General features: G+C 41.9%; 1 protein-coding gene across 3 annotated transcripts in view; it reads right to left on the reverse strand.

Moving 5' to 3' along the window:
* The window catches only part of Gli3 (GLI family zinc finger 3), a 268430-nt gene that overhangs the window by 89576 nt on the left and 158408 nt on the right, over positions 1 to 20446 (reverse strand). The window lies entirely within an intron of this gene.

Here is a 20446-nt window from a genome sequence, read left to right on the forward strand (position 1 = left end):
TCAAGGCCTATAGTAGTTATTAGTTCAAGCCTAGCCTAAGAGACTCTGTCTCAAAATGTGGATAAGGTTTTAGCTCATTGATAGAACACCTGATCACAATGTATGGGTGCTGGGTTTGATCCTCAGTGTAACACACACACAGTCAGCCACTAGTTTCCCCAATGAAGAAAATCTTCTTAACAGTCAACTGAACTATGACTCTATTTTCCAATTGATCCAAATATTAACGGCACCATTTGAAATGTACTTCTTACTTTATATTGCTTCCTTATTAAACAAAACAATTTATCTGGTTTGAGCCTCTAGATGGCAAAGCTGCCCATAAGAGGGAAGACCATGCTGTAAGAGATGCAAAGCCAGCCTCTATACCTGTGCAAATGCTTTCCAGCTAAGGAAAACCGACTTCCACTATTTAAAGGCAACTTCTCTTTTCCACGAGGCAGTACTTACAATTCTGCTACTGCTCATTTTCCACATGGATCCTTATTAATTACATTTACCAAGGAACCAACAACTGAGCAGCATCTCTGGGCTTAGAAACCTAGAAAAGGACCGGGTTTCCATCAAGCTCAGGCCCTGGTAAGCAATGAGCTAATGGAAAAGGTTTGGTGTTTTGAACGGCAAACTCTACAATGCTCTCTATGTATTTGATTTCAGAAAGTCCTGTCTGTAACTTCATCCTCATCACACACAGACATTCAGCCACTCCTGGCAACCCCAGGGACAGCCATGTATAGAATGGTAAGCATGGAGAGCATTGCACCACTGTGCTCCTTCCCTGACAGACTGTTCCTCCTTTGGGATGATCCGGGGATCTGGCTATGACAGGTTAAACTTGTGCACTACTCCCCGCTTGCCGCATTTGCACAGGCCATGATCAGAAGAAGAACAGGCTCTGGTAGAGAAAGAGCCACTGAGAGATGTTTAGGAGTGAAATGAAACAAAGTAAAATGCCACTTCCCCCCTGGAGAAGCGGAGACACTGCCACCAGACCCCTGGCCCTGTCATCCTGTCAGAATAGGATCATAATGGAAATGGCTCCAGCAATTGTACTGGGCACGCGAAGCAAAGATCTGATGCTCTCTTCCTAGATAACAAGGTGAACGAAGGTGCTGGGAGTATAGGAATTCTCTCATTTGGAGGTGTTACTCAGATGCTACCTCTGGTGAAGCACAGGCAAACCCAGTTTCCTGAATTTATACACAAAGGATAAGAAGTCTCTAACAAACAGTTCCTGAGAATGGGGTTTTCTTAGCATTTGTAATGTGTAAAATTACACACACACACACACACACACACACACACACACACACACGCTTAAATAGAACATGCACAGCTACTGCATGTTATGTACAACACTACTTATGTATCAATTTGACAAACTAAAGGCCTTTATTCCACCTGACAAACTGGCAGACGCTGTTGGTCTACCTCGGTTCTCTACTACAAGAGGAGTTTGCTCATGTCTCCGGAAAACCATCCTCTAACCTCCAGGTGGCTTTCGGTCGCTGGTTAAATCAAGCTCCATTCAGACATGTTACATGGTACACAGAAAGCTCACATTCATTTCTACCAGAAAGAATGGCCAATCCTTCTGATTTGACTCCAAAATAATCCTTACCAAACATAAACCTCTCAATGGGTTTTTTGCTAAGATACCAGCAGACACACAAACAGTAGCCACTTCACTCAGTCCTTAACAAGACACCTCCTGGAAACACTGTGGTGATCCCCAGCAGATTGAACAATATGAAATACAAACTGGTGGAGCATGTCACCCTTCTTGGTGGGTTATTCTGTTGTGGTTTTGTTTTGCTTTCAATTTCGACAAAGACTAGAACCTATTCTGTCTCGAATATCCTGTCCTCATCAGCCCCAATTCCACTTGGGAGAATCATGCCTATCAAGACAAACACATGTTCAGAAATACATGGAAGCCACGGAGGGAGGGCTGGAGCAGTCACTCATCCCAAGGTAAGGCAAGTGAGTGGAGGATCCAAGGTTGCTGTTCTTTACTGCATTCTGTGAAGGACAGGCAAGTACTCTACAGCCTCTGTCTGAGCTTTGGCCTCAGGAAGACTGAAGGAAGGACTCCAGGAGCTTTCCAGAAGGCCTCTAGATTAGCTACGTCATCCCGGCAAAGGTGCTGGTCTGGAGGCCATTTATATACTAGTGAGAAGTAACCACCCAGCAGAAAGGATATTACTCCAAGATTCAGAGATAAAGCCGATAGACTTCAACCAGCTGCCAAATGGGCTGCAGACAGATGCACACAGAGATATGGATCACTGTTTACAAACAAGGTGACTGGGACAGGCTTCAGGGAAGAGTACAAAATAAGCACGCTGCTCATTAACTGCCCTCAGGAAACAAGCCGTCTGGTAAATCCAAGCCATTCACTTCTCCTGCACAAACAGGGAAGTGTTTCCCAATGGTGACTCAATGAGGACTCAGTAGGAATCCTGAAGACAGACATCAGCCAGTCGGTAGAGGGAAGGTATAGAGAAGGCAGCTCCATGGCTGGCAGCTGTATGACTGAGGCACAGTCTGCATCCTCACTGTGCTTTGCTGGCAGGGGTGGGGTGGGGCAGGGTGGGAGGAGCTGTCTATCTTGTGGTTTATATAAGTCTTACGACTGTGCCTGGTACACAGGCTTACCCATAATACACAAGGGCATCTATACATCTGAACATGTAAAATCATATCATACAATATATAAACAGGCACACATATCAGGATTGGCACATATGGAATGCTACATAATTTCAAATCTTGAAATGCTGGGAGTTTTGTTTTTTAAAGACATTCTAGCCAGGTATGATGGTGCACACCTTTAAACCTTTAATCTCTGCACTTCTGAAGTGTATGATTTCTGAGTTCGAGGTCAGCCTGGTCAAGAGAGAGAGAGAGATACAGAGACAGAGACACTGACTCTCAGAGCAAATTCACATTCACAGCAAAATCAAGCTGTCAAGCTGCAGTACAGACTTCTGGTCCCCTGAACCACACACGACCGATTCTTGGCACTGTCAATCTCCTCTAAGAACACATGGCCTTCCACTTGGCGTCTTTCGCTTAGTGATAAGCACTTGTTTCCTTAAATGTTCTTTCGCTGATGAAAACCTTCCTTCCTCCCTATTGTGTGTGTTCACTTTGTGCAGTAACGGATTTCATTATGATGTTTATACATGTATATAAATGAACTTGATAAGATTCACTTGCTGTTATCCTTTTATCCACATCCTCATGTGCAACATCACAAATAGTTCAATTTCTTTTTTTTATTAAATCTAGATTCCACGTGACAGAAAATACATAAATAATATATGCTTTTGAGTTTTGCTTGTTTGAACATAATTTTCCATTCCATCCATCTTCTTGGAAATGACATAATCCTGTTTGTCTTTAAAAACCCATTCCTTTTCAGCACCATGTAATACTCTATTAATCAGATGAGCCACAGTTTACTTATCCATATCACTACTGAAGGTATCATGGACAATTGCAAATTTTGGCAGTTACATTTATAGCTTCTATGAGCATCTATTTATAGTCTCCAATGTATCACCTTGAATAAGAGTCCTTTTGTTCTTGTCCCTGAAGACCCTCCTTGGATTTCCCAAGACTCTCTTGGTAAAGTCAGAGAACCACATGAGGTGTCTAAGATCATGAGCTCACTAATGAAATGCAGGGCCTTTGGTGAAAGGACCTGAATGTGGGCTACAACTCACTCCTCCTCACATGAGATGGGTGTACTGGGACACCAGCAGCTTCCTCCCTGCTCCTGTGAGAGCTATAAGGCACACATGCAGACTCGATGACCATCATTTTTGAAACCGGCCAACAAAGCCACTTTCATTCGACAGCCAATAAACAATGTCCAAATGACAATTTAGCTTCCAGGCACTGCAGTGGCCATGGGTCTACCTTCCACACTGCTCCATTTCTCTGCATACTCTGAAGCGGCCTGCCACATCAGACACTATGGGTGGTTTGAACGAGGATGGTCCACAGGAGCTCATATATTTGAATGCTTGGTCATCAGGGATGGGTAGTAGAGCACAAAAGCATCTAGAATGTACAGATCACGAAACACGGACCATTAAGCAGGACTCAGGACAGAGAGGACAGACAGGTAACCATGACAGCTAAGCTCACATACTGAAATTTCTCATAGTAGTCACAATCAATTAAATTTAGAAAAAAGTACAGATATATAATATTTTTCAAAATTTATAAAAAGTTTGGTGATTTTCCCCTGCATAGCCATGGCTGTCCTGGAACTTGCTCTGTACACCAGGCTGGCCTCAAAATCACAGAGATCTGCCTGCTTCTGCCTCTGGAGTATTGGGATTAAAGGTGTGTGTCACCAGTATCCAAAAAAAAGTCTGGTGATTTTAAAAGTAGAATAAATAATATAATATTTATTATTATTGAACAAAGACAGACTTCTTAAGTCAGTGACCTAAGTGCCAAGTAGACAGAAGACAGCAGTGTATATGAACTTTTTTTTGTTTTTTGTTTGTTTGTTTGTTTGTTTTCGAGACAGGGTTTCCCTGTGCAGCTTTGTGCCTTTTCCTGGAACTCACTTGGTAGCCCAGGCTGGCCTTGAATTCATAGAGATCCGCCTGGCTCTGCCTCCTGAGTGCTGGGATTAAAGGCATGCACCACCACTGCCCAGCTAGTATATGAACTTTTGAGAGTGGAGAAACCTATTCTTAAGGCAAATCAGAGGCATTTCTTGTGTATGGAGAAGCCAAGAAAATCACATACACTGACAGATGCCCTCTACCTACATACCACATTATAGGACCAGTGTGAAGGCTTATAGAGAAAATGGACTTTATCTGCCCAGAGATGACTGCTAAGACCAATATGATGAAAAAGTCACTGCAATTATCTCTGTTAACAGATTAAAATTCCAAGGTTGAAAAATTAAATAAAAGTCCATCCAGTCAACTGTGATGTACAGTGCTTCTTTTTTTTAGTGAAAAAGCTTTTACAGAACACACTACTGGCTCAATTAAGTGCTTAGGAGATAATGGAGAGCTCATAGTTCTTCCTGCCTACTTAATCATTTAACAATAACAAAACGTTGAATAAATCTAACTCTTCAGATTTAATTCTATATTTAATTACAAAGTTTATATTTTGTGTGAGCACACACATGTACATGTAAGCATACATCATGGTACACACATGAAAGTCAGAGGACAACTTGGAGGAGTTGGTTCTCTCCTCCCACCACAGAGGTTCCAGGGATGGTTACTGGACTCCAGCAATCACGTTTGGTGCCCTGCACCTTCACTACCTTAGACATCTGGCCTGCCCTCTGACACTTTAGAAACAGGGGTGGGAAAGGAAAAGCTGGGGGTAAGCCAGCAGGCCTCATTTAGATGACAGGTGGCAAAATCGTCTCTAAATGACAAGTTCTGAATATTACCATAGATGCATTTTACACTCAAAACTATGACATTAAGAAGTCCAACTTTCAAACAAATGGAGTATCAATACCCTATACAAAAGCTCCCATTTTTGCAATGTGTAATAAAATAGAATTTTTCTTCTTTTTCTCTTAAAAAATGTACTGTGTAACCAGCAACATAGCTAACGTAATGGTTAGTGTTAATCGTCAACTAGACAGAATACAGAATCATCTAGGGGACAGGTCTCTGAGCATGTCTTTAGGGAATCATCTTAATTGTGTAAATTGAGGAGGCAAGACCCGCCCACTGTGACTGGCACCATTTGTCCTTTCACCTCCAAATGTGCACCACAACATATGCTTGCATTGGTGTGTGCACACACACACAATAATACAATAAGTAATTAAATGTAAACACACACACACACACACACACACACACACACAAAAGTCTAAAGTGTTAGAGACATAACCCTGCCCCCCTCTTCCTGGATGCTAAATAGCAAGCTGCTTCATTGATTATCCTGCCATGATGGGCTATACTCTGGAATTGTGAGCCAGAACAAACCATTTCAAGGTATTTTATCAGAGCAACAACAATAACAACAAAAAAAAATGCTAAAACAATATATTAAAAAAACAGTGAGTTTCAGGATAGCCAGGGCTACATAGAGAGACCCTGCCTCAAAACAAACAAACAAAATGTACTTTAATACATAATGCATTTTATATTACATAAATATATATTAGTATATAAGAAGTATGATAATCAATCATTGTGTTCCACTTCTGTGATAAAGTCCACAGAGACATATTTCAATTATACACAGTGGCCACTGAGTAGCTGAGGAGTATGCTGTTAACTGTAAGCCCTTTCCTAGCCTAGAACTGTGAACTGAAGGGTATGAGCTGCTTTCCACTGCTGGAATCTAGGGCATCTCTGCTGTTTCTGAGGAGCCTTCCCAGCAGTCTAGGTTAACAGTGTACAGACACTGCCCTTTTCTCTCCTCCTTTCCAGAACGAATAGATTGCTCTTTTTGAATACCCATTCTTTCCCTATGGATTTTCCATCCTCGTATGGGGGTATCTAAGTCCCCATATGGAGGCCAATCTAGACAAAGTCGGAGGAGCTTCTTTCCCTCAATGTCCTACTCCCCTTGGCCTGTGCATTTCTGGGTATCTCCAGACACAGAGAAAAATCTTGGACTCATGATCTTTTACTGAGTGAATGAGATTTTTAAACTTTGTTTTACTCTACTACTATATGACCTCAATGGGTAAAACAGGCAATAGTTTAATTTTTACAAAGAAATCACAGGCTTTCCTTCTTAGTTGCAGGGAATACATTCCAGAACCACCCTCCCAGTGGAGGCCTGAAACCAAGCAAGTGTGGTATAGTAAGAGATTACAAGCAACAATAAAGGATACACTTCAGTAGACATTTAAAACAGATGGTCTGTTTACGTGGGAAAGCATCTACTTTATGTTTTGGAATTTCAGAAACAGAAGGCACAAATATGGAGAGAACTAGTGAAAACAGAACACCCTTGGCATTCTCTAGGAGCCCCCACATCTCACCTCTTTCATAGTGCTTTGATTCAGCCTTAGTAAAACTTAATTTGTGTTTCCTGAAGTAGGCATAGTTATTTCCTAATTTTAGTTCAACAACTTCCTTTTCATTTTTAAAAGAGGGCACTTTCTAAATAAATATTTTATTTTATTTTATTTTATGTGTATGGGTGTTTTGCCAGCATATGTGTGTGTGTGTGTGTGTGTGTGTGTGTGTGTGTGTGTGTGTGTATCAAGAATGTGCTTTCAGTAGCCAGAAGCAAGAGTCAGGTGGTTGTGAGACACCATATAGGTGCTTGGAATTGAATTAGAGTTCTTTGGAAGAGCAGTCAGTGAGTGCTCTTAACTACCAAGCCATCTCTCCAGTCCTAGAACTGTTTTTCTTTAAAAATAAGCAAGAATTTTAAATAATTTTTGTTACAACTGTCCCCTCATTCCACAGTTTCTATTTTCTAAAATTTGATAAATTTCTAAATCCATATCAAAAATAATATTCAAATGGGCAAAATGAGAGGAAGATGGTCAACAAGGCATAGTGTTCCAGAATCTCCAGGTATAATAATGGGCAATGGCGATGAGAAAAATTCAATCACATATGAATATGTCTATCTTTAATAGCAATAAAGAACAGAATTTTTGTAGGAGAGAAAATCCAGAGTCTAGCCTCTAGAGGACAGAGAAAAAGAGCTCCAGTCAGCCAACTCTAGGAGACACAGCTCATGACAGACAGGCTAGAGAGATCTGTACAGTAGCCCTATTCATGGGTATCATAAAGAGTATAGAAAAAGGAGAATCCAGCAAGGGGTGGGTATGCTGTGCTTTCATTCATGAAACAGCTGTGGAACCATTTCAAAACGACCCCTGCTGAGTGTGTAACACAGTCACCTGGCCCCAGTGGCATGGGCAGGGCACAGAGCAGATCCCTGAGTCCTGGAGTAAGGTACTGGTGACAGAGGGGACTGAATGGCTTGGAACAGGGTTGAGCTGTGGCCATCAGAAGAAGCAGACTCAGCTTGGAACAACTGAAGGAAACCGTTTCAAAAAGACCCCAGGTGGAGCTCCAGGAGTCCAACTGTCGAGAAAGAGGAGGGACTGTCAGAATGTGAATTGTTGAGACCAAGATTGGAAAAAGCACAGGGACAAATAGCCAAATGAATGGAAGCACATGAATTATGACCCAAAGGCTGTGGAGCCCCCAGCGGGAACAGGCCCTCTGGATAAGTGAGACAATTGAATAGCTTGAACTGTTTGGGAGGCTCCCAGGCAGTGGGACCCGGACCTGTTCTTAGTGCATGAGCTGGCTGTTTGGAACCTTGGGCTTACACAGGGACACTTTGCTCAGCCTGGAAGGAGGGGACTGGACCTGCCTGTACTGAATCCACCAGGTTTAAATGAATCCCCAGGGGAGTCTTGGCCTTGGAGGAGATGGGAATGGAGGGGAGGGGCTGGGGGGAAGGTGGGGATGGGGGTGGGAGGGGGGAGGACAGGGGAACCCATGGCTGATATGTAAAATTAAAACACAAATATAATTTTTACAAAAGGGCCTCTTCAGTATTGGTAACAAACAAATCAAAAAACAAACAAAAACAAAAAAAACAAAACAATAACAAAACCAAAAAGACCCCAGTCAGAAGACAGCACTTCACAGGTGGGGTTTCAGATGCTGGCCACACCACTGGTCTCTAGCTGTTGGTGCTGGCCCTGTGCTTATGTGACTCTGTGACACTAAGAGCTGCTTAGAATCTTGGCTGTGACCAGATGTTCCAAAGGAAGGTCCAGATGCCAGAGCAGAACTACTGAGGAGAAGGAGTCATGCAACAAACAGGAAGCCAGTCCTTCACGCTCTGAACACTCACCTATGTGTTCTTGCTCCTTCCCATTTCGTTTTCCTCTACCCTAGAAAACACAGGTTACTTAATGAGGTATGCATTACCTTTGCAGCTAAGCCTCTGGAGAACCAGGGATGGCATTCTTCATTTAATTCTCTTCAGTCAACCTCCAGCAAAGGCTGCCTCACCTCCCCCTCTTCCATTTCCTCTTCAGTGTATTGTCTCCTCCACTTTTTCTTTAAAGCCAGCACCATCAGTCTGACCCGAAGTTTCTCGGTTGCTACTGTTGGTACTGCCTCCCCGCTTCCATTTCCACACATATCCACCACAAATAATACATTAGTGCAACCGGTAGGTACTTTTAGTGCTCCTTTGCCCCCTAAAATTACGGGTGCTCATGAGATGACGAACGTTCTGACTCTTACTGTCTGGTCATTCCCGGCTTGCCTTTCATGGTGATTGTCTTTGCAGACAATGCTTTAATCGCAGTGATATAGGTGTGGAGTTTGGAGTCCCAACTGCCTCTCTGGCACAGCAAAACAATACCTCAACTCTGCAACAGCCTGATCCCTACTGAACAGAGCAACGTTCAGGGTGATTTAAAATAAATTAACAAAGGAATAAGCTTTTAAAGAATAAATACAGCCAATTAGTCATCTAACTCCAGATCTTCAACTTTCCATATAAAGATACAAGCGAATGAAAAATTGGGCAGCACGACCATGCAAAACTACCAATCCTGAGGCAATGGCCTCCAGTAAACTATATTCAATCCTGAAGTGCTCAAAGGGTGAGCAAGGGTGTTTCAAAAACATCACAGAAAATACAAAGTTCTGAATGAATCCCAACACACCGCAAACAGCTAAGGAAGTAAGAAAGACAGTGTAAGATATGAAAGATCAACTCTAGAGAGGTATAAACACTGGAAAGAAGACAAATTGAAAAAATATAAACAAAAACCACATTAAATAAAATAGAAGGTGCCATGGAATGCACCAAAGACAGGACAGAATACTGGAGACTAAAGACAAGGTGAGGAACTATAACATTCAAACAAAGAAAAGATGAACTAATAATAAAAATGAATACTAATTTCAAGATAGACAGAACACTATGAAAAGACAAAAATCTAAGAATTGGGGGCATCAAAAAAGGGAAAGGAATTCATTCTAAAGACTTAATGCATTTTCAACAAAATAACAGTAGAAAATTTTCTTGAGCACCTGGGGTTCTTATCTATGCCTGTATCCTGAACTGTTTCTCCAGAGTACTCGCTGGTGATACGTAGTAACACACACACACACACACACACACACACACACACACACACACACACACAGGCGGGGGCAAAGAAAGACTGTCTAGACAACAAAGTAGACGAACAAGGTGGAGCAGGGTGAGACTAGAGAGGGATGAGGATAAGAGGAACTGAGAGTATGTTCAATAAATATTCAGTATATGTCTGTAGGAAGATCTATTTAGAATATAAAAAAGGCAAAATAATACCCAGGGTCCAAAAGAAAATATACATAAAAATATAAACATTTTGATGTTTAAAAAGTCATGTTCAGCAAACAGCCAAGTCCCAGGTAAGAGCTAACCACACTGGCAAACTTCCAACATATGTCTAGATTCCACATCCTCCTAATAATGAAGAAACCTATCCTTCATATTGTGTAGAAAATGTGAGTTTGAGCCATGATATCCCCAAACTATAAGGAGGAAATGACTCTTAAGTACACATTCTCCAGACTCAACAGCAATGATATACACATGAACCAACAAAGACTGTGACAACATGCACAAGACCTACAGAAGCTCAAACCAGACAAAAATCCCAGCATAAAGGAAGGGAAGTGGGCACAGTCTCACCCCTAACCAAGAGACTATTTACAAATAGCTTTTGGAACAAAGGAAACCTAGGTTCTCTTCAATGACATGACACTGGGCACAGCAGCCACACTCCGGTGTAGGTGTACTATGCTCCATGCTCAGGAACACTTGCCAACCGAAACCGAACTCCCTGCTTCTTAGTGGCTTCTTTCTTTCTTTTTTTGTTTTAAGACAGAGAGTAAAGTTGGGTGGGTAGGGAGCAGGGAGGCTCTGGGAAGACTTGCAGGGTGGGAAAGAATATAACAAAAAATATATTGTATGAAATTCAAAATTAAAAAAAGCAGTAAGAAGAGGAATCAACCCATACTTGTACATTTACCTGGATGGTTAGACAGTTTTAGATAAGCAGATGTTTCTAAAATCTCAGAATCAATAATTTTAGATTTTTTTCTTGAAAAGTCACTATTAGGTATGAGTCAATGATTAAAAACGCAATGTTAGAGTCCAAGAAATTCATCTTGACTTCACATTGAGCCCACTTTTAGACTTAGAGGGTAGATGTTCACAGCAATGACAGGTGGATGTGGAATTCTGAGCCAGAAAAGTAAGGCTTCATCATTCATCAGAAAAATGAGTCTCCTTTTTCCTTTCTTCATCCCTGGGACAGTACTGCCATCTTTGCAGCCACTGATGTCCTCTCTGGGCACTCTCCTCCTCCACTTTGATGCTATTTCCAGAAGAAATGAGGGGGCCAGGTTTATGCTGATGAGGTTTGATAGTGATTGATTAGATGAGTCAGGCCATACAGCCAAACAAAGCTCTAGCGCTAAGGACAGAAGCTCACACAACACAGGAGTTCTCCCAGTGAGCTTCCGGCTACTGCATATTCTCATATTAACAGGTTTTTCTGTCCAGGTTTGTACATTTTATCTCTATCTTTATTCTTCCAAATCCTCAAACTGCTTGGATAGAAGAGAGGTGTTTATAACACACACACACACACACACACACACACACACACACACACACTTCTAAGCCTGAACTTTTAGAGGAAATTGAAGAGGCTTTGTGTCAAGTACGACTAAATCCAGCCTTTCCATATCAAACCTCTGCTAGAAAATTACTGTGCAGATGATAAGGCAGAAAGATATAATAAAAAGTGACTCTACTCAATTTACACTGCAATATTGGTATGACTGAATATTTTTCATTCAGGTGCCTGATAAAATCACTAAGCTGTATTGCAGATAAATAAAGGAGGCTTCTGTCAAGAATAAACACCATTAATCATGAAGCCTTACCCTCTCGGAGCTTGGGCTATGCATCTTCACAAATACATGCTCAGCCAGCCCGCAGCACACGCTTTTTGCTCTACCCCTGCCAGGCTGAGGAGGCCTCGTTTTTCATTTTCTAAGATGTAGGCAGCAGAAGCATTGTGAAAACATTCTCCTGACATTTTTAACTTTGCAGTTTTCCAAGAAGGTTCACTATTGTGAAATTTGGGAAACAGGAGCTGAGATCTTAGTGTGGAGAAGAGACAGAGAAGCTTTTTTTCTTTCTGTTTCTGCTAAAGACAAACAAGCGCACCATTTCCAACTCTAAAGTGGCATGATTTTAAAGGTGCAGGATTTTGAGAAAGACTTCTGTCTCACTTTCAGGTTTTGCTTTTGTTATTAAAAGGTTTTATTTTAAAAGCTTTTATCACTATGGTCCACGTCCAAAGAAAAGGAAATGAAAACAAAATAATTTTATTAAGAGACACCTGAAGCTTCCTCACAGGTACCACTTCACCAATAAAGACCCCCCCCCCCAAAAAAAAGCACTACAGATTATAAAATACACCCCAGTTTCAGAGTTGTTCAAGGATGGCGGGAAAGAAGCAGAACCTCAGACACGTGAGTTAAGTTGGGGATTAGGTATATATGGGGTAATCCGCTCTTTGCCAAATCTCTGTGCTCCGAGACACTGTGGTAGGTGTTCTAGGCGTGGCCGCCATTGATTCCTAGATAGAAAATGGGATGGGGTAGTGAGCAGAGTTGGAGAGATTAAGTAATCTGACAGAAACCTATGGCTCATGGAAGAGCATGCACAGGGTAGAGTCTTGTTTCCAGAATCCCTTTCAGTGTGTCTGCACAAAAGGAAAAACAAAACCAAACAAACAGAAAAACAATGAGCAAACACAGACACTGCCATTAACAGCCCATTCTCCAGGGCTTTTGCAGCTGAAAACAAAGGTCAGGGAAATGCTCAAAGATCCTGTTAACTTGTGGCAGAGCTGAGAATGGAACCTGGCTCAGGCTCTGCTACCATGAACAGCGAAGGCTGATGGTCTGAGAGGAATAACTAGCCTAGCATGGTGCCACACACCTCTAACCCTGGCCCTCAGAAGGCAAGAGACCGGTGGATCTCCTTGGTGTTCATAGTGAGTTCCAGGTCAGCCAGGGACACCTGGTGAAACACTGGTAAGACAGGATAATCAGAATCCTTGGGCTTAATTTTCTAGAATTACATGCTGAAACCCAGGAAAGCAACATTACTGGAGACTATGTAGCAAATATACGGTCAGGTAGAGAGGGCCTATTCTTGGAGGCAGTAATTCTCCAGTGAGGCCTGTGCCCAAGGATCATTACCTGTGACACACATGGAGTATCATCAGGTGCTGTGTTTTAGCTCACCGGAAACCTAATATCAGTGCTCACCGGAAGCAGGATGTACCTCTGCTGGGCAAAACCAATTGAACCTCAGAGTTGTTGTCTGGATCACTTTTACTGTCACTGAAGCCTGTGCCCTGAGAATACTCAGCCATTTAGGGAACTCTTAATGCTCAGATACCACAAGCCTAGTTCAAATCAAGCCTAGAAAAAGAGAGAGGAGGAGGAGGAGGAGGAGGGAGGGAGGAGGAGGAGGGGGGAGAGGAAAGGAGAAAGAGGGAAAGGAGGAAGAGGAAGGAGGAGGCGGAGGGGGAAGGAGGGGGGGAGGAGGGGGGGAGGAGGAGCCGGGGGGGGGGAGGAGGAGGAGGAGGAGGAGGAGGCAAAAGCAGCAGCTCCTGGGTTACTATGAAAGCCTCTTCAAGAAAGATCTGAATAGAAATAGATCTGTACTGGTTCCATCAGTATGTTCAGCCTTTCCTGACAAAATCTTCTGTCTTGGAAATTCCAGGAGAGAACTATTTCTAGGTGCAGGACTGATAAATGTAGGCTCCTAGTTTGGTACTATAAACTTCATGAGCTTGAGGAAAATCAAGATTCCTGTGCATGTGCAAGTAACAATAACCAAGCAAACAAACAAACAACAACAAAAAATCACAGGTTAAAACAAACCAACAAAACCAATTGAGGTCAATGGGATGGCTCAGCTAGAGAAGCTGCCTACAGCCAAGCCTGACATCCTGCGTCTGCATCCCAGAGCCTACCCAGTGAAAGGACAGTGCCTAGTCCAAGTTATCATTCGACATACATACGTATGGCATGTTCTGCACACATGCATATAGACAAATAATAAATAGGTAGGTAGGTCGGTAGATAGATAGGTAGACAGATAGACAGACAAACAGACAGACAAATGGATGGGTAGATAGATAAATAGATGTATTTTTAAGCTGAATTGTCTGGAATTTAGGTTTAATCTGCCAACAAAAATTTTATAAGAAACACATCACATTTCACCACACAGAGACCTGAAAACCCTCTTTCACTATGAATATTCATCTGCTATCACTTGGAATACTTCTGTTCTCATTCCCCAATTAATTTTCAGAAAATTTTAAAAAATTTTATACTTTGAAAATAATCATATGTATATAATATGCATATATACTAATGTATATAATATGCATATATACTAATGTATATAATGTATCTTAATCATATGTGTTCCCACTCTTCTTTCCCAGAAATTTGCTCTTAAAACAGCTAAATTTTGCAAACTGTATAATTATGTTGCTGACACCTGCAATAAGGTATAATGTATTCAAAAATCAATAATCTGCTCTTTATTAATGGAAGTTTAAAAGCATAATTTTGAATTTGGGAGATATTCTCTATTCTAGCTATAAACTATGCTTCAAAAAGTTAAAAACATAAAATACACAGAAGAAAAAGCAACAGCCACAGCTGAGACATCTGAATACTACTTGCTTTTGTTATTTCTACACAGAAGACATTGTACTTTTGCAAATGATAATGACAGGATTTACAAATGTAAATGTCTAAAATTCAGAAACAGGAATGAGATAGTTCAGATGCAGCTTTCACTTAAATGGAATGGATGTGCACCCCCATGGCACAGCTGACACTTCCTAATTGGACATGAAGAGACCAACCTGCGCTAGCTGTCCTCACTTGCCTTCTCCACACTCAAAGAAAAGGAAACAGCTCAGCAGTCCTTCCTTCACTGATTTAATGACTGCAGAATGGCCAGGTTACCAACTTGAATGAATCTCGACTCTTCTTACTAATGACATTTAAAAAATGTCTTTAGGTCTCCATGTTAGAGCCACTTAGCAAGTATTCTGCTTGGCAAAGACCTCAGGCAGATGGAAGCTATAGACTGAACACATAAGCCAGAGTCAAATGGACTGGAAGAACTAGGAGACTTGTGGCTCTGAGGAATGTAATTCATGCAGAAAAGCGTTGTCAGAGCAGGGCCAGGGAACCTCGTGGGAAGAAAGCAAAATAAACAGTTCAACAAAGAAAACAAAGACTGGCCAATGGCCTTTTCTAAAGCTTGAGTACACTGAGACTTCAGTGGGTGCCCACAAAAAGACTGCATCAAAGAAGACCCTTGCAAAGCAAATAGACCTAGGAAGGAGATTCCCTCCCACGACATAATGGGGGAGGGACTGCACTCTGCTTTTCCTTCCCATTCAGCCTCTCCTTCTTTCAAAGCAAATGTCTCCTCCCCACAAACAGAAGCAGCAAACAGACCCACACAACCCAAGTCTCTGTCTAGGCTGAAGGATGCAAAGGTGGAGAACTCAGCTCAAGTTCATTATGATGAAATGGACATTCTCTTCAGGTCACAGAAGTAAATCACAAAAGCGTGCACATGAAGAAGCCAGCCAGGTCAGATCCCTACAGCCTGTTGCCTACCTTTCACGAATGAGCAGCCACTCCTGAAATGTTCTAGGACTTGCAGAGAATGTATAAAATCCACAACTGTGTTACTTTTGCAGAGGTGAATGACATGCACCAAGGCACAGAGCACCTTCATGAAGCAGGCCTTCACTGCTTTTAGTCCCACAATCCATCTATTCCCCAAGAATCTTGAGTTGGGGGAACTTTGCATGTACTACTACAGACCTAAAAACCGAAATCAGAGGAGGCCAGAGTATGGTCATTTAAACAAGATTAAAAAACTTCAAGCTGACCTCTTTACTTTTCCTGACTACTTCCACTAAAATGGAAGACTGCAGGCTTTGAGTGGGCATACTGTGTGTGTGTGTGTGTGTGTGTGTGTGTGTGTGTGTATGTGTGTGTGTGAATAGTGTTAATACACTGATGGATGACATATAAGACAGCAACCTAAAATGGAAGGTCACATAACACTGATATAATCTAACCTAAGTTTAAGTTCAATGGTGTAGCCCCAGCAGAAGATGTAAAGAATCAGAGTACTCAAGAGAAGTCAAATCTCCTGTTATGACTTAGGTTTGTAAACCTGTTCCTGGAAATTCCCCCAGATGTTTACAGTGCATGCTGAGAACATTTCAGGCTAGAAATATAGGCAATTTGTTCTATGGAGGAGCTAGGGTTTAGTTTATCAGTCAAAAGCAGTTTATTGAAAGCTAGCAGGTCTTTCCTCATGTGCAACATAAATTACAGTAACAAGTTTCAGTGATTTCTATTGTCAGTGGGGGAAATCATTTATGTAGATCTCTCCTCCCAAACTCCACAATGTGACATACTGTTTATTCCCTTAAGCATTTAGCAGTTTTAAATATTATTAGAATGCATTTCAATGAAAGTATGACTCTCCTTTAGTGTCTAACTCCCAGGAAGTAAAAGATGCATATATTCATAGACATAAAACTCCTGTAAACTAAGCCCTTGCTACCTGCAGTGGCTCAAATCAGGGCACCAGGCACCTTAGAAACAAGTTATAGGTGGGGGCCTAGCAGTGAAGGACCTTCTATAGAGGACCCTTCTAAAACACCTTTAAAAGTTCATGGGTCCCACTTTCCGTGGGTCTGCATGTGCATCAGTCCTGCTGTGTCTGGAAAACACCATTTCTTGGGAATCATCACCACCTCTGGCTCTAATTATCTTTCCTCTCTTCTTCCACATAGATCCCTGAGCCTTGAGGGGAGGGCTGTGATAAAGACATCCCATTTAGGACTCAGTGTTCCAAAGTTTCTCACTCTTCAGGCATTGTTCAGCTGAGGGTCTCTCTGTTAATTCCCATCAATAGCAAGAAGCTTAGCCAGACAAAACCCCAGCAGGGAGAAGTGGGCACAAAGTCCTACCCCTAACCAAGAAGCCATTTGCAATTGATACCTGCAGGGAGAGAGATCATCAGTTTTCCCCAATGGAGTGATGCTAGATATATAACACACTCCAGGGCAAGCCTCCTGCCTAGCAGTAGTTGGCCAACACAAAACAGTCATCGGGTTGTTTTTGCTTGTTTGTTTGTTTAATGTGCTTTTTTGTTTGCTTTGGTTTGTGCTAGGTGGGCTTTTTTCTTTCTTCTTTCCTTTTGAGAGAGAGAGAAAGAACATGAAGTTGTGGGGTATCTGGGAAGAGCAGAGGGATAAGAAAGATATCAACAAAATACATTATATGATTTTCTTTAAAAATAAAGACAATTCCTCTTACTGCAGAGGTACATGTGATTCACTCCAGTGTTTGCTCAGGTCTTTAGACTGAAGCTAAGCTTGTGTTCTTGTAACAGTCCCAAGTAAGAACTTGGTGTTATGACTCTGTCCCTCTAGTTGTATGACAAAGTTTCAAGTACTTTCAAACATCTGAGATGCCACTTAATCCATAACATTAGGTCAGTGGATTATAGGCAGTTTGTGGCTCTGGGCCACAGGTCTGTACAATTTGCTTTCCTAAAAATGCACCTTCATGCTCTAAGGCAGCTCCTGGCCTTCAAGCTTTTTTCTTCTGCTATGTAGACAAAAAGGAAAGAGGATTCGGGTCACAGAGAAGGCTCAATACTGGTTAGTTTTCATATCATAGCCTGAAGGTAAAATACAAGCTACTGGAGGAGAAAAGTAAGCATCAATCACACTCCTGTAATCTGTAATAATGATTGGCCTGCCCTGCCCACTGGTGCAATAGGGGCACAAACATTGTGGAGCTTATGATTAAAATCCCACTCCACAAGATGAAACCCATACCAGGAACATCATCATGCTAAGAACCTATGGCCAAACAAGTCACAGGGAGAGCCTAGGGGACAGCCTAACTACTATTATGCTGCTAAACAGACATAGCATGAAACTGACTCCTAATGACTTACCATTACACCCAGAGATCAATTCATCTCTCAACCCTCATCTGAGAAGCTTCTCTTTGCAGTAAATGGTATTTAACATAGAGACCCACAACTGGCCATCTTGTAGAGAATAAGAGACTTTAGAATGCTCAGTACTAAGGAGAACATATATATCCTCCCCTGCCTTCCCCTGCCTCATCTAAGATTCAAAGATCAGTGTACAAACAGGCATAGAAAGAGTGAAAGCAGAGCCAATGGATGATTGATTACAAGGTAACGGTGTCTTCTGGACAAAGCAGGACAGCTGTACATATGAACCCATAGCATTTGCAACAGCATACCAAAACCTGTGCAGGCCCAAACCAGACGAAATCCCAGCAAGGAGAGAACAGCTGGGCACATAAGCCCACCCTTGCTGTGGAGCTACCTACCAGCAATTGTTAGATGCTGAGAGACAGAGACATGGTTTTCTTTAAGAGTGTAGCTCCTGGTAAATCAACCACACATCCTAGGCAGCACAAATTGGTCTTGGGGAGGAGGGACAACAAAGTTGATTGGGGGTGGATCTAGGTAGTTAGGCAAGGGGAGTGAATGTAATCTAAACATGCTGGAGTCTCAAACAACTCATACATTCTTTAAGTTAAAGACAAAATTCTTTTAAGTAAGCAGAGAGGGGTGAGGGATCACTAGAGCTAGTTTCGTACTTGAGGTTTTGTCAACTTCAGAGTTTGTGGTGGTTGTTTCTCTGTGTTCCTCCAGTTTTAAAATTTGGTGCACTGTCACTATTTCAACTAAGTCCCAAGGAAACTGCAGTGTAAGGATGCCAATACCTGCTCTAGTATGCAAAACAAAAATGGCAAAGATTATGCATCGAAATTTTCCAGCATGGTTACCTGACAAATGTTCTGTAAAAACAGGCTACCTCACTACACAGTCTTTCCTGCTCATTCCTTTTAGTGCGCTTGGATTGTCCAAGAGGCGAAATCTAGCTAATTTGGTATTTAGTATTCAAAGAGTTCACAAGCCATTACTAGAAACATATCTGCTAACATTTTATTTTCCTGGTGAATGAATCTCCCTGGGGGCAGGTACGGGGACATAGCAGTAACAAGAACGAGCGGCAGGCATCCCTGTGTTCCGGGCCCTTGTTTTCCTGGGGAAAGGACTTAAGTGAACCTCCTGGGCGGCTGGAGGAAATGGCCTGCCTTTGGTTGGTGCAAAGTGCGCTCCTATACCTAAGAGAAGGATGGACACATAGAATCGGTGGCCTCAGCTTCCAATATTTGTGTTGTAAAACTCATTTCTAAGTGTCTTCTTCTGGGGATAAATTTTGTTAAAGTTAAATTTTATAGAATTTGTATTTTGAAAATAAATAAAACGAATGCAGTAAATTTCTGTTTTCTTTGAAGGCAGGCTTAACATGAGTGGAAGCATTGTACTCAAAGAAAAAAGTCGGTTACAGTCCAGTACCTCCCAGGCCCCCACAACAGGCTTGCCAGCAGACTCTACAGAGTTGGCAGCTTCCGGTTCAGTGACCGTGAATGCCTCAGTCAATATCTGCTCCGGACCGTGTTGCTGAGCGCAGCACAAAGAACACAGGAATTTTTTCCAAGAAGCTACTGCTCAGGCTCTGTGAATGTATGCTGGAATTAGGGCCTGCTTTCTCTGCAATTGAGGAGCAGATTCAATATTTCAGTCATTAGAAATACTGCAAAGTAGAAGTATTATAGCCTTTGAATGCAATCTGTTTCATGTTCATTTCTTAAAGTCAAATGTGTACTGGTTGATTAAAATTTATGCTGCCCACCCATCAAAATTTTAGAGGTTTAGGAGGTGATAATCCCATATTCAAGCCAATGATGGGGGTTGCCTGTGAAGGTCAGCAATAAACTGATTCTGAAGGTTCTAAAACTTTTCTGCTTATTTTGAAAAGCTACAACCAAACATTTAACTTATTTTTTGAACTGAGATGACATACAATGAAAACACTCAGGAACAGTATGGAAACAGCTGAAAGTTCATGTAAACTACAATGTACAGCTATGGTCACAGCAGAGAACAGTGATGCTGGAGAGGATGCTATTTTAGAATGGGGTTGGCAACATTAACATCTAGGTTCCCCAGGATTTCACTGTGTTCTAGTAAAACTGTGCTGAGAAACACAGATGGAGGGCCAGGCCTGGCCTGGGGACTACACACTAAATTAGATGGTTGGTCTTAGTACAACTCTGGTTAGAAGACATCCAAGCAGGAAGACTTGGGAAGCAAGCTTGAGTATCCTAAGGAAAGGTGGTTCCAGGCAAATAAACACTGAGACCAAGCTAACAAGGCTTGAATTCTTTTGGATAGACCA

The sequence above is a fragment of the Onychomys torridus genome, chromosome 5, assembly GCF_903995425.1.
Source record: "Onychomys torridus chromosome 5, mOncTor1.1, whole genome shotgun sequence".
Lineage (NCBI taxonomy): Eukaryota > Metazoa > Chordata > Mammalia > Rodentia > Cricetidae > Onychomys > Onychomys torridus.